We start from the raw sequence: 15651 nt of genomic DNA on the forward strand, positions 1-15651 counted from the left end.
TCCACTACTTAGCAAATGATGTTCAGGTTAGGGTAAACCCCTCAGTTAGGGCTCGTTAAGTACAGTTCTGCTTCTCTGTACACATACACTAAGGATAAAATCATTTCATTACCCTTCCATTCAGCACTAAAGTTAATATTAACCCCAACAGCCAAAATTGATCAGTTTGGCGATACAGATCTGTGTGCTGAGCCCCTTGACACAGTCGTGTTTTTATGCAAGTATAGTCTCCTGCTGAGTATGAAGGGCCTGCTCTCCTCTGTCTGAAGGGAGTTGGTAGGACCTGCTGGGAAACTCTCTGAAAAGGAGAGCAGGGAAAGGCAGGCGGGATGATCTTAAGAACTAAGATGAAGAATGAACCCTGAGTGATCTACCAAAAGCTTTCTTCGACGCCACCTGAAAGACTCCCTGAAATTAACCTCTGCCATTGGACCACGCCTCAGAAATTTAACACAGATCAAGGGGTTATTATTTTAATCTACCATTTAGCTGTGGAGGGTTGTGAAGGGGAATAGTCATCCCGGCACCACCTCATGCTCAGTAGGGTGCAGCACGCTGTTTTCTTTCTAGGGTGCACCTCTTTTTATGGCCACTCTGGTTCTGCAATAATCTGTCTGTTCAGTGACTCAGCCCTCCAGCCAGGTCTCACATTCAACTCCATGCGTTCAGGGTATATGCAAAGAGTTCAACAATGGGGTATCCTTCTGGATTAGGCATGGAATATCAGGCTTCTCCCTTTGGGTTGGACCCTACAATCTTTTATCTTACCACTTTGCCTTTCTAGGCAAAGGCTGTAGTCCTTCAATGATACTTTTTGTATATTGCTGCCACTAAAGTGCAGAAGTCTGTGCTTGTCATGCCGCAGATTCCCCAGAAGAGAGTGCAGAGTGTTTGTCTCCCCAGTACCAGTCTGACCAGAAAGTGTAGGGAAAAATTAGAAAAAAAAATGGGGAAGAGAGGAAGTAGATAGCAAGTGCATAGAAATTAGAAGTAATGAACTGCAGAAATATAAATGAAGCTCAAGAGATCAGGGAAGACTCCCTGGTGGTAGGGCCAAGGAGGAGAAAGAAGTTTTATGCAAGTATTTCAGGAACAAAAGAGATTCTAACACTGGTACAGGCCCATTACTCCATGGAGATGGTAAAATAATAATAATAATAATGATACAGAAAAGGCAGAAGTGTTCAATAAATGTTGCTGCTCTGTATCTGGAAAGAAGCACAATGGAGTACATATATCAGCTGGAAGAGTGTCCTGGACTGAAGCACCAGAGAACAGGTGTGACAACAGCTGTCTTGATCACCAAATAGAAGCAGAGATCTCCAGAGGGACCTGCAGGATTCTCCATAGAGTGAGGTACAAAGTAGGCTCCCTGGGGAGAGGGATGTGAGAGACACACATGGTCTGTGGGTGAGCATGAGGGGGAATGTTAGCAAAAGAACCGGCCAAATTCCCAGGGCTCTTCCCTCTTTCTTTCCTTTTCTCTCCTTTACCCTCTTCTCTGCCTCCTTTCCTTCCCCAACTCCCTGCCCTGCTCTCCTGTCTCCTCTCCTTTCTCTCCCTGAGCACTTCTCTTTTCAGTTTTCATCTTAACCCCTTCTCTTTTTCCTTACCTAGTCACTCTCTTCCATGCCCTATCTTTTCTCTCCTCCCCTACCTTCTCCCTCATTCATCCCCCCTTTTCTTACTGTCCACATCCTTAATTCCAGAAATCCTCCCAAATCGAAGTTCTGTCAGCCATAATGTTAGTTAATTAGCAGGTGATTAACTAACAGCCCTACAGGGGACATACACTGTTTATTTGGATAACTAGTATGTCTGGATAAAGGGATTTTGGATAACTGGAATTATCCTGTAAATTGATTTTAACTCAGGTAGTTTTAAAGTTACGTTTTCATTTGGATAAACAAAGCACATGTATTACTGCTACTTCTCCATTAAAATTGTCAGGAAGGCACATTCTCCAGCAGAGCTTCACTGGAGCCCTGAATGGTTTCTGAAGATAGTTAGAAAGATCATTCAGATAGTTATGACAGCTGTGTTCTTCTCTTTCTGGATCTCACAGGCATTTCCCTAGAAAGGACTTTAAAGGAAGAGTTATTAGGGGGATTATCTGACTTCATGATGTTAGTTTAGCAGTTGCCAGATTTGGAGGAGGGCTCTCAGTAGCCAGATAATAACAGCTCAACTTGCTGACTCTCTCAGCCAGATATTTTTGCTTCAGTGACTGACACTTTGACCAAAACAGCCTGGTTTATACAGATTCTAAACACTTGATTTCTTCTTGGTAAAACTGCAGGGGTGGGGAAGGGAAATCAGACAGCGACCCATGGTTCTGGTGAAGATTGAAATGTGCAACTTAAATTTGAACATTAGAATTGTTGCTACTTTGTCTCTGGGATATTCCAAAATTCTTGAGCCATCCTAGTTTACATACAATACGTTAGACCACAGTGGTTTGTGCAAAATGTCTTGGGACATGTAATGAACATTTATTGGTTTAGCTCAGGTCAGCAACTAACTTCTGCAGGCCACTTCTTGTTGACCTCCCCATATTGCATTCCTTGATCATCTTGATCTGACTCTGTGTCCCTCCCCATGTGGCAGTTTTTTTTGTCAGCACTTTGATCTGCTGCCTAAAGGTCAATTTTGAAGTCAGGAGAAATTATTTATGTAAAGTCTTTTACAATTGTAGAAATGTAGGGCTGACAGGGACCTCAAAGGGTAATCAAGTCCAGCACCCTGCGCTGAGGCAGGACCAATTAAATCTGGACCATACCTGACAGGTGTTCAGCCCACTGGTTCTTAAAAACTTCTAATGACCTTCCACAATCTCCCTTGGAAGCCTATTTCAGAGTTTAATTAAGTTAGAAACTTTTCCTAATATCTATCCTAAATCCCCCCTGCTGAAAATTAAGCCCATTACTTCTTGTCCTACCTTCAGTGGATATAGAAAACTGTTGACCACCATCCTCTTTATCACAGCCTTTTACATATTTGAAGGCTATCATTAGGTCCCTCCCCCCTCCCTTCAGTCTTCTTTCCAAAAGACTAAACATACCCAGGTACCTTCACTTCTCCTCCTAGGTCAGATTTTCTGAACATTTGGTCATATTTGTTGCTCTCCTGTGGACTTTCTACAATTTGGCCAAATTTTTTCTTAAATGTGGCACCCAGAATTGGACACACCACTCCAGCTGGGGCCGCACTAGTGCTGGGCAGAGCAGGACAATGACCTCCCATGTCTTACATAAGATACTTGTGTTAATACACCACGGAGTTATATTAACCTTTTTTTACAACTGCATCACATTTTTTACTCATATTCAATTTGTAATCCACTATAGCGCCTAGATCCCTTTCAGCAGTACAACCACCTACCAATTATTCCCCATTTTAAAATTATGCATTTAATTTTGTCTTCCTAAGTGAAGTATTTTGCACTAGTCTTTATTGAATTCTATTATATTTTATTAAGAGCAATTCTTCGTTTTAGCAAGATATTCTAATTCCATCCTCCCAAGTGCTTGCAACCCCTCTCAGCTAGGTGTTATCTGAAAATTATATAAGCATACTCTCCACTCAATTATACAAGTTATTAAAGGAATTATTGAATAGTACCTGATCCAGGACTCACTCCTGAGGGACCCCACTAAATATGACCTCCCAGTTTGACAGCAAATGTATTCTTTGAGTTTGGTCTTTCAACCACCTGTGCATCCACCTCATAGTAATTTCATCTAGATCACATTTCCCTAGTTCGCCCATGAGTATCTTTTGCCAGACTGAAACATCTCTGTAATGGGATGGATGCACAAAAAAAGGAAAAATAAAAAAAATCATACACTAAGAATATTAATCAATACTGTATGAAAAAGGTGCACAAGTAATACACACACACACACAAACACACACATGCACATAGATTTTCATCTGAAATTACTATTATTTTTAATAGTGTCATATATGTCCGGGGATGAACAATAATCCTTTGCAGAACTTAGGGCTAAATCCTTAAAACATGTCTAATAGAGGATGTTGTGTCTGTGGCTCACAGAGGAATTAGATTGAGTAACAGCAACAGTTGCTAGTGGAGCTAACCACAAACTCTCACTCACTTGTGAAGTAACCTCACCTTTTATCAGTTTCTTCTGTATTATTTGCTTTATACCTAAAGGTCCGCAGCAGATAGACAAGCTCAAGTTGGGACTATATAGAAACTATATAGAAAATTAAAATCTATCTGGAGGTTTCTACAACACAGCCCCGCTGTTTAAGGAAGTTTCATTACCCGGGTGATGTCACTAGAAAGAGTTCTGAGAGTATTTGGGAGAAAGATGTATATTGTAAAGGAGTTGGCTGAGAAGCTGGCTGGATCATTAATGTTGGTTTTCAATTAGTCTTCAACACTGGAGAAGTTGCAGAAGATTGGCAGAAAGTCTTGTGCCAGTGCTTAAAACGGATGAATGGGAAGCCCTGGGTTATTATAGGCTTGTCAGTCTGACATCAATTGCAGGAAAGATAATGGAGCAGGTGACACAGACAGGATTAATACAGAATTGAAGGCAGATAATAGAATTAATGCAAATCAGCATGGGTTTATGGAGAAGAGATCCTGTCAAACTAACTTAATATATATTTTTAATGAGAATACCAGTTTGGCTCATGAAATTAATGTTGTTGATACAATATACTTAGTCTTCTATTAGATATTTAACTTGGTACCACAGGACATACGGATTAGAAAAACCTGGATTATATAAAACTAACATGGCATACATTAAATGGATTAAAAACTGGCTAACTGATAGGTCTCAAAATGTAATTGTAAACAAGGCATCATCACTGATGGGGTATATGTCTAGAGGGGTCTGGTAAGGATTGGTGAATTTTAAACATATACCCCACTCTGTATGGTGGAATGGTCCCAAAGCTTGTGCTGCAGCCGGAGCCCAGAAGTCTACAGAGCAATGAAACTACCACAGTCCAAACCCCAAGAGCCTGAGTCAGCTGCCATGGGCCAGCCCTAGTTTTTCTTTACGGTGTAGACATACTCGTAGACCATCTTCTATATTATTTTAGTATTAAAATTATAAAAACAACCATATGAGCAGGTAAACCTTTTGTTTTAAGTCTTTATGATAAGGGGACCAGCTGCCTCAATCATGAAACTGTATCCTTAAATAAGTCAAAGCAGAGATTTGTTCTACAGGGTGGCTGTCCCTCTTCCACTTAATTTGCACAAGGTACTTCCCAGAAATAATGACTTCATCTCATTATAGGACCAGGTCTTGCGATTTAAAATAAGCGGAAAAAGTCATTTCAGAAGAGTCCTCTTGGGAGTTTGCGATAAACAAACATGTCATCAGGATATAGCAACACCGAGATAAACCTACCCTTAATGTGTGTTGGAGAAAATGTATTTTCCTTTATAACATCCACCACATCATAAAATATATATATATTTTATGATGTGGTGGATGTTATAAAGGAAAATACATTTTGTTATATATATATATAACAAAAGATGGTAGAAGGCATCCCTGGTGTTCTCCCCAAGCCACTAGGAAAACATTCTCCATTGCTTTTTCCTGACACATCACTCTCATGGAGAGCCTCCAAAATGTTCAGAAGTCTTAGATCGATACCTGTCCTTCTTAATTTTGCCCAAAGTTTGTCTAGATTGATAGAATCAGATACCATATTTAAAACTCTAATAGTAGCATACAGTTTGTACCTTTAACCACAGTATATCTATAAATCATATTGGAAAAAAAATAAGCCATTATCAATTATGGCTCTACCAGCCACATACCAGCAAGCGTATTGCTGTTTTTATCTAACTTCTCTGTGCATATGGCAAGAACATAGCAGGGAAATAATAGTAGTGAGGTGGCAGTCAGGGTGATGTGCCTGCTCCTTGTTTTCCCCCTTGGCAGAGAACTTTTTTAAAGGATTTTTAACCTCTTTGTAATGGGTTTTGAGCATGAAATTACAAAATTTCCTTAAATACAAGTTAAATAGTGATAGAGTGACCAGACAGCAAATGTGAAAAATCGGGATGGGGGTGAGGAGTAATAGGAGCCTACATAAGAAAAAGACCCAAAAATCAGGACTGTCCCTATAAAATCGGGACTTCTGGTCACCCTAAGTAGTGACTAAATATTGTACAAAACAAATACAGAAATACACATGCCCTACTATCAATGCTTCCAAGGTAGAGCTGCATTCTGAAATTCTTCTCTGCTAAAGGACCCTCATTTAAATTTAATGGGAGGCTTTCCATTTTTTTCAGAGGGTTTTTGATCAGGTAGTAGATGTTTGCTAGTTGTAAATATTCATATTCTAACTTCTTCAAGGCAGGAATTTGGCTATTGTGTTTCCCTGAAATTCTCTGGGAATGTTTATATGATGTACACATTATATGATTATAAACAGATTGTAGCACAAATTTAGTAAATGTGACATGCTTCAAAAAAAATTTCAACAGATCAGCATTTCACAATCCCCAGCAGCTCTTAAATAGAGACTCTCCATCTCTTCCCTATCTTGGAGTCACTTCTCAACAACGACATTGATTTCCCAGCCAAACTTCAGCCATGAAGATTCTCTATCTTCTCTTTGCTCTCTTCTTCCTGGTGCTGCAAAGCTCTCCAGGTAAGATCATAATGAAATGAAGGGAGAATATAGAAGGACATTTGTGAGTCTGTACTTATCATAATTTTTCCAGCTTTTTTTTTCTGAAGAGTTCTATGGTTTTCAGCAGAGACTTGTCATTTGACTGAAGAATAGTCCTGGGGTGAAAAAGGTGCCTTTAATGTGCCTATTAAGATCCAGTCAGATTTGGCTGAACTATGACCTGTAATAATATCACCAATGTTCTACCTAGTGGAGTCATACAGGGATTGGTTCTTGCCACTACACTAGTCAAACTTGTTACAAAGGACCTAGAAAAAAAACCCCATAAAATCATCATCTATAAAGTTAGCAGGTGACAAAAATTAAGGGACAGATCACTCATACAGAGGGATTTGGATCACTTGGTAAGATGGCAACAAACATACAGCTAAATCTAAATATATGATTGCAGAAACAAAGAAGGTTGGCCACAGTTATAGGATGAGGGACTCCATCCTGGGAAACAGTGCCTCAGAAAAAAGATTTGGGGGTTATGGGTGGATAATCATATGAAAATTGCTAAAAGGGTTAATACATAACTTGGATTCAGAAAGAGGGAAATATTGAGTAGGAGTAGAGAGATTATTTTACCTTTGTATTTCGCACCTCCAGATGTGACCACTTCTTGAATATTGTGTCCAGTTCTGGTGTCCACACTTCAGGAAGAATGTTGATCAGTTGGAGAGGGTTCAGAGAAGAGCCACAGGAATTAGAAAACATGACTTCTAGTGATAGACTCAGAAAGTTCAATCTCTTTAGCTTAACAAAGAGAACATTAAGGGGTGACTTGATCACAATTTATAAGTATATGTGCGATGAACAAATATTTAATAATGAGCTCTTCAGTCTAGCAAATAAAGGTATTTTGTGGTCCAATGACTGGATGCTGAAGCTAAACAAATTCAGACTGGAAACAAGATGTAAATTGTTCCTTTGAAAGTAATTAACAAAGGAACAACTTTCCAATGCATTCTTAATCCCTGACAGTTTTTAAATCAAGAAGGATTGGGGTTTTTTTTCCCTCTGAGAAATATTTTGGGGAAGTCACTTCAGACTAGATGATCACAAAAGTACTTCAATACCAGGCAAATTGGTTGAAATTATAGTAAAGAATAAAATTATCAGATACATAGATGAACACAAAGAGTTAGGGAAGAGTCAACATGCTTTTTGCAAAGGGAAATCATGCCTAAAAGTGTAGGAATAAGTGGTCAGTTTTAAGAATAGAGAGAGATAAATAGTGGTGTCCCCCAGGGGTCTGTACTGGGACCAGTCCTATTCAAAATATTAACAGATGATCTGGAGAAAGGGATAAACAATGAAGGGGCAAATTTTGTAGATGATACAAATTGAACTAAAAAATAGTGTAGTCCAAAGCAGAGTGCGAAGAGTTACAAAGGAATCTCAAGAAACTAGGTGACTGGGAAACAAAATGGCAGATGAAATTCAGTGTTGATAAATGCAAAGTAATGCATTTTGGAAAACATAATCCCAACTATCCATACAAACTGATGGGGTCTGAATTAGCGGTTACCACTCAAGAAAGATATCTTGGAGTCATTCTGGATAATTCTCTGAAAACATCCACTCAATGTGCACTCAAAAAAACTAATAGAATGTTAAGAACCTTTAGGAAAGGGATAGATAATAAGATAGAAAATATCATGATGCCTCTTTATAAACCCATGGTCTTCCCACATCTTGAGTACTGTGTGCAGATGTGGCCACCATGTCTCAAAAAAGATATATTAGTATTGGAAAAGTTTCAAAGAATCACAACTAAAATGATTAGGGGTATGGAGCAGCTTCCATATGAAGAGAGATTAAAAAGACTGGAAATTATCAGTTTGTGTCCTTTTCCTCTGGCCTAACCCAATGAAAATACCTGTGAAGGACACACATGCTCAGTGCTACAGTTCTGAAGCGTACAGCCAAGAAGCCAGCAGATCTCCTCAATTAAATCACTCTGTTCAATTCTCAGGGGAAGCTGTTGAATGGACACAGAACTACAGACATTTATATATTATCAAAGATCTAGTGAAAGGGGGCACGGGAAGATAACTGGGTTGACATGGCCTTGTCTCAGTGAACTGAAAATTCAGCTAATGGGAAATGCTCGTCATGCTGCAATCATAGCTCTTGTTTACACTTACTTGTGAATGAAAATCAAGACTTTTTTTCTTTGTGCAGGATTCACCCAGTTCATCAATAACTCCTTTGCTTGTAGACGTGCTCGTGGCTCCTGCCGCCGTTTCTGTATTGGCAGATATAGACTGATTGGAACCTGCGGTCAAGGGCAGAATTGCTGTAGAAGAAGGGTAAGTTCAGGATGCCACAAGAGAGACATCACTGTGCAAACAGAATATTTGTGTCTCTCCTTTCTATAGCTGCTGTTTAATGACCTTGCAGGCTCAGAACACACAGCATATCCCTGGGACATGGGACAAAGAAAATTTCTGTGCTGCCCTGATTCTGGACTATCTGGGGTTTTCATGTTAGAGTTACCTTACAGCTGCTTTACTAATGCTGCCTATGGTCTGTCCACAACCCAGAGCAGCCCAGAGTCTCCACAGTGCTCTGTGCTACAGAACTTGCCCCTCTGAGACCCTGTTAACACCCAGCACCACCCCAGGACAGTACTTGCAAGGAGGGCAGCATAGGGGTAATTATGTGAGCCATCTTTTGCAGTTACTCTCCCCAACCCCTTTTAAAGCCCCTCTGGCTTGCCAACATGGCATCATGCAGAGTGTCTGTAGCCAGTCTGTGGCGTACGTCTACATTGTTGTTTCATTTAATAATAAGGAAAACAACGAGGAAGGACTAAAGTATATTTTCTGGGAGAGAGTATGGGGGATGTGTCTCCTTTGTATCATTGTGCAGCACCTGTGAGATCAAAATGGCTGCTCTTTACAACAATAAAGCTTAGTTTACCAAAAAGAAACATGTACAAGTATGGAGCTATGTTTAAGCTAGTGTGTGTCACATCCCAGTATAAAATGATTAAATCTGTCACAGAAAAATTAGAATAACCAGCAAAATGGCTTGTGATTGATGCTTATACTTTTAAGCCTTTCAGAAATGTTATGTCACCCTTCCAGTCACTGACAGAAGGATCCGATTTTCAATAACTACCCGAGGACACATTCAACATAGAATTTTCTTGGTAGCACTCAGCATAATGACAGCTGCCAGTCTGATTCCATTATAACTCCTTCTCCTCACATACTTGTCCTTTTCTGGAAAGGTCTCCTCTCTGGATATCATTTCTGCATTTGAAAGGCCTGCTGTCCTCAGACTGAGGGGAGTTGGTAGGACCTGCTGTGAGTCTCTCTGGCAATAAAGAGAGCAAGGAGGCTGATCAGACAAAAATAAATGTCTTAAGAGAATTTGGAAGCCCTACATGAAAGCAGCTGATGGGAAGAAATGGTCCCTCAACCCCTGAGGATGCATCTCTAGCCCAGAGAGTTTTGTGTTTTTCTTTTTAATGTTATTTTGCCCCAGATGGGGGAGGTTTTGGTTCAATGGGGGTGGGGAGAAGGCTAAACCATCAACCCAACAGGAGAAATGAGGCACTGGTCAGGTCTGATGAGGAAAAGGGATGCTGCACCCACATAGTGTGTATATAACCATGATTTTCCCATAGAAAAAAAGGTATTTTCAAATTATTCCCCTCAAAAATGGAAGAAAAATTAAACTCAATTTGTGGCCTGGACCTCACTGCACAGTCCATCAAGAATGACACAGTATGAAAAACTGAACATGAACAAAGTGATGAACATGTGAGGATTTCAGATAAACAGGTGCTGTGCAGCATTCTTGGAGCTGTGTTAAAAAACATCTGGGTTCGGATGCTGCAATCATGAGGAGCCATGTTGAGCATAATGTTGCCCCTGTGTGTTTTGGTGGGACAGAGGTGCTTTTGAGCACACGTGTGATTTGAACCACAGCTCTCCAAAGCTATAGGCTCAGTTGTCTTCAGCTTTACAAAAGAGCCAGTTTCTGGATGGAGCCTATAATAGATTCATAGCCTCCACTGAGCGAAATTTGTAACACACACTGATTAGTGGGTCACATATATGTTGTCAGATGCACTCACTCTGCAATACAATTCGCTCAGTACATACTTGGAGCCTTTACATTTCTCCTTTTAGAATTCCAGAGCAATTACAACCTTGGTGACTTCAGTGCTAGCATTGCTCAGAATTTCTTTTTTCTGGCTTAAACATCAGGTTTCCTACAGTTAAGTTAACTTGGTCTCATTGCTTATTTGTAGCCAATTCTATTCCTGTTCTTCTTATTACCTGCTGGATTTCCCCTTAGCCTTGTACAAGGTGCCCAGCGTGGTTAAATTAATGTTGCAACAGGGACAGGACTCAGAGAGGAAGTTGGGAAGGGTGAGAGGCTTTCCCAGACAGTTTGGGTTTGTTCTCTACACCTAAACTGCTACAGTGGCACAGCAACACCGCTGCAGCTGAATCAAAGCTCAGTGAAGTGGAGATGTTACCTGCAGCAACCGGAGGGGTTCTCCCATCTGTGTAGGCACTGCACCTCCCCAAGAGGAAGTGTGTACAGCAATGGAAGAATGCACCCATCAACCTAGTGCTGTCTTCACCAGGGGTTAGGTTGGTATCACTGTGTCACTCAGGGGTGTGTATTTTTCATACTCCTGAGCGACGTAGTTACACCAACCGAATTTCCTAGTGTAGACCAGGCCTAAGTACCATAGAGGCAGTTTTGGGGTAGTAGAGGAGAAGATAGGAGCTCCATGGTAGCAACTGCACTACTACTCACCTGGCTGCTTCATTGAGCATGTACAGAGATTATCAGTAGGTAGGGAACTGCCATCTGAATAGGGTCTGGCTTTAGGCTTACATGAGCTGGAAAACAGAATAGTCCAGGCATTCTTTAAAAATAACATATTTATCCTCTAATTAAATTTTTTTTTTTTTAGTTTTAGCTATCGACAAAAGTGTGTTTGAAAGGAAAACTGAACATGGACATGAGTCATGTTTTTCTGCATCTTACATATATGTCGTTTTTCTATGTATCATAGAGATAGTCAATATTTTTAAAATTCACAATTTTGATTAATTCCCTCAATGGAATTTCAAATGTCAACTTTTTAAATTTTTTTGAACATTTCTATCATATCGTACATGATATTTCTAGCAGTTTTTGTTTAATTTGCCGGTGTTCTTTTTTTAATCACTCAGCCACTTGATTTTTTGTGGTTGTCACTTTAACTGTGTGGAATGTAAATAGGAAGGACTTTTTTAAGAAAATGAGAATTTGCCTCCTTTACTGGAGAGTTAGGGACAAAGAGAGGGGAAATCCATGTTCAGAAGTCCTGCATATTTACTTCAGAAGCCAGGTGGGCAGCCAGTACACATGTTTAGATATAATAGATAGATTGAGTTTGTTCTATAAGGGCCAAGTGTCTTTTAGCTCATGTGGTAGAGGCTCATCCATTAAGCTCTAGAGGCCCCAGGTTCAATCCTGCCCTACCACGACTGAGGTGTATTGGTGTTACATCTGCACACACTATTAAATTATGGGGAAATTCCTGCTCTAACTTGAATTTGAAATGTAACATTATATTGTCCTTGTTTTAGTGGCTATAAACACAGAATGTGAGAGTTTCTTCCCTTTTTGCAGTAAAGAGAGTGAGTGATGGCAGCAGAGATTGTCAATGCAGGATCTCTGGGAATCTGGCAGAAGACGCCTTACCTCTAAAATCCTAGGATGCTTTTCATCTGAGCTTCAAAGAATCTCGCAAGCTGGAATAAACCCGCAAGGGAGCCCTTGTGTCCCCCCTAATAGCTTGTTCCTCTCCCTTTAATAAAAGTAGCTTGTTGCTGTGGTGTATTGCAAATGTGCCTGTGAGTGTTTTGATTTGCACATAGGGGTTGTTTTGCTATTTCTTTTCCATAAAATAAATGGTCACTGCCATATGTTAAATCCACCCAGGGGTATTCCTAGACCAAGGGACATACATATTTATATGTTTCATTGAGCTCACATGGATAAATCTTTCCCTTTCCCTTGGTCTTTTGACAAAACCATTTGGTTTGTGTTGTTGTCAGAGGAGATGGGTTCAGTCTCACCTTGGCTGCACAGTGTGTAACGCCCACATCAGTGCTCCATGGCCTGTTGACCCTCCCTCTGCTCCCCTCCCCTCCCAACCCTACCCACCACGAGGTCCCTTCTCTTATGCCTGAACATCCAGACCCTGCCCTGTGCAGCAGGCTCCCATGCAGGAGCCAAAATGGCAGCACAAATCCCAAAGACCCAGGCTTAGAAACCTGAGCAAAGTTGCAAGTGAGGGTGTAACTGAGTCAGTCACATGGGGTCCTGCCATGGAGAGGGAGAATCAATGGAGCTCACAGCTGCTTTGCTATTTCTGTGCAGCAGCAAAATATTGTTATGCCAGGGTGCCATTTAGGGAAGGCCTCCTCCCCCTCTACACACTTTTATACCTGATTTGGGTGAAGTGTGCAGCAGAAGGGAAGATGGTGCCCTTCCTTCCTCTGCCCCAGCTGCCCTTCCTTCTCCTGCCTCTACTGCCCTGCTCTGCTGTTGTTTCCAGCCATGCTGCCCCGCTCCCCACCATGGGGCCACCGCTGGCATCACTCCTCAGCTGCTGATATGCTGCATAGAACGAGGTGGGGGCTGATGTTGGGTGTTAAAACAATTTAACCATTTGGCACTTTCATCACCATCTGGTCATTTTGAATGAAGTCATTAGAATACAGTTTTAATATCTGGTCAAAAGGTAAACCACTGTCACGAGGATGGAAGGAAAACACCCAGGGATAGCTACAGATAAGATTATGGGGGTTTTGTAATTGTCAAGTGTGGAACATAATGTCAACCGCATATTTATTGAAAAATTCCATGCTGCTTCTAGGAAAGAACAAGATGTTTGGGAGGTGTCCATATGAGACAAAATTCTCTCTGCGGTAACTCTCCTCCAGGTACAAGCTGAACTAATGTTCCCCCAGTTGGTTGTGTTGTTGTGTTTTGACCACTATACCTAGTGTTCTCTCAGACAGCCTGCCACCTGGGAGCCAGTCGCAAGGGAAGACATCGAAGAAATTCTCTTTTGTGCCAGGGTCCGCGCATTGAACATGTGCTAACTGCATGGTGTCCATAGTCACATGTAGTCTAACAGAATGTTTCGAGTCTTATTTATCTTTATGGCGTTGTCGGAAACCCCATACACAATCATTTTGAAAGTGACTGTCAAAGCCTTTTCAGAATGTGTTTTCACTCTCAGGTTCCCAGTTTCAGTCAGGGAATAGCAATGGGCACATTCCTGGTTGGGGGACAGGCCACAGGCAGAGCAGGTGTAACCCTGTGCAAACGCCTCATGATTGAGGAATAGAGAGCAATCTTTCATGTGTTTACCAGCTGTCTGTGTGTGCCAGATTTGTGTCCTAGCTCAACAGTTCCTGCCCCCAAAGTGTGGTTGCAGAACTTAGCTCTTATCTCTTCACCATCCACATATAAAGCCACAAAACTAATATCACAATGTTAAAAGTGAAAGGGGTTTTAAAGGTGATTTGCACTAAAGGTATCATTATCCACAAAACCAAGGGCAAGCAATTTGGATAACTGCCCCAAGAATAGGTTCTTCTGATTACTGACTTTGCTGCCTGTGGGGATACTAAACACTTTCATCATCACAGAGTCCAGGTGGCATTTAGAATCATAGAATCCTATGACTGGAAGGGACCTCAAGAGGTCACTTAGTCAAGTCCCTTGCACTTATGGCAGGACTGAGTATTATGTGGACCATCGCTGACAGTTGCTTGTCTAACTTGCTCTCAAAAATTTCCAATGATGAAGAATCCACAAACTCTCTAGGCCATGTTTCTTAAACTGGGGTTGGTAGATGCCTGGGGGTCCCTATGGGTACTCCAAGGAGTCTGCGTGCCCCACTGATCAGCTCCTCCCCCTCCCTCTATTTCCTGGAGGCTACTGAAGCCAAACGGAGATTTTAGCTGCTAAAATCCAGCGGCACAGTGGGTCTAAGGCAGGTTCCCTGCCTGCCATGGCTCCATGTCGCTCCCAGAGGTGGCTGGCATATTCCTGCTGCCCCGTGGGGGGGACAGATGGTCTCCATGCGCCGCCCCCACCCCGAGTGTCAACTTCACAACTCCCATTGGCTGTGAACTGTGGCCAATGGGAGTTGCGGGGGCGGTGCCTGCAGGCAGGGGCAGTGCGTAGAGACCCTCTACCTCCTAGCTTCCCCCCAAGAGCAGCTGCCAGAGAGATGTGCCGGTCACTTTCTGGAGTCGCCTGAGGCCACACCGTCTCCCACACCCCAACCCCCTGCCCCAGCCCTGAGCCCGCACCCCACACCCAAACTTCCTCATAGAGCCTGCACTCCTCATGCCTTCTTTCACCCAAACTCTGTTCCAGAGCATGCACCCCGCACCCACATCCCGCACCCAAACTCCCTCCCAGAGTCCACACCCACATCCATCACCCAAATTCCCTCTGAGAGCCCATACCCCATACCCTCTCCTGCACCCAAATTCCCTCACAGAGCCTGCACCCCGCACCCACTCCTACATCCCAACCCCCTGCCTCAGTCTGGTGAAAGTGAGTGAGAGTAGGGGAGAGTGACTGATGGGGGGAGGGCGGATGGAGTGAGCAGGGGTAGGAAGAAGTGAGATGGTAGTGGTGCCTTGGGGGAAGGGGTGGAGTGGGGTAGGGCCTGGGGTGGAACAGGGGGGGTTGGGGATCCCCCCAAAATATTAAATCAAAATGGGGTCCTTCGGTTGCAAAAGTTTGAGAACCCCTGCCCTAGGCAATTTGTTCCAGTGTTTAACCACCCTGACAGTAAGGAACTTTTTCCTAATGTCCAACCTAAACCTCCCTTGCTGCTTATTAAGTCTATTGCTTCTTGTCCTAGTCTCAGAAGGTAAGGAGAACAATTTTTCTCCTGCCACTTTGTAACAACCTTTT

General features: G+C 42.1%; 1 long non-coding RNA gene across 1 annotated transcript; it reads left to right on the top strand.

Annotated features, from left to right (window-relative positions):
* Positions 1 to 6563: 6563 nt before the first annotated feature.
* Positions 6564 to 12514, top strand: LOC127048893 (uncharacterized). Its single transcript, XR_007773791.1, has 3 exons — positions 6564 to 6657; positions 8869 to 8996; positions 12334 to 12514. It is a non-coding gene; the product is annotated as an uncharacterized LOC127048893 (long non-coding RNA).
* The last annotated feature ends 3137 nt before the right edge of the window (positions 12515 to 15651 follow it).

Source organism: Gopherus flavomarginatus, chromosome 4, assembly GCF_025201925.1.
Source record: "Gopherus flavomarginatus isolate rGopFla2 chromosome 4, rGopFla2.mat.asm, whole genome shotgun sequence".
Lineage (NCBI taxonomy): Eukaryota > Metazoa > Chordata > Testudines > Testudinidae > Gopherus > Gopherus flavomarginatus.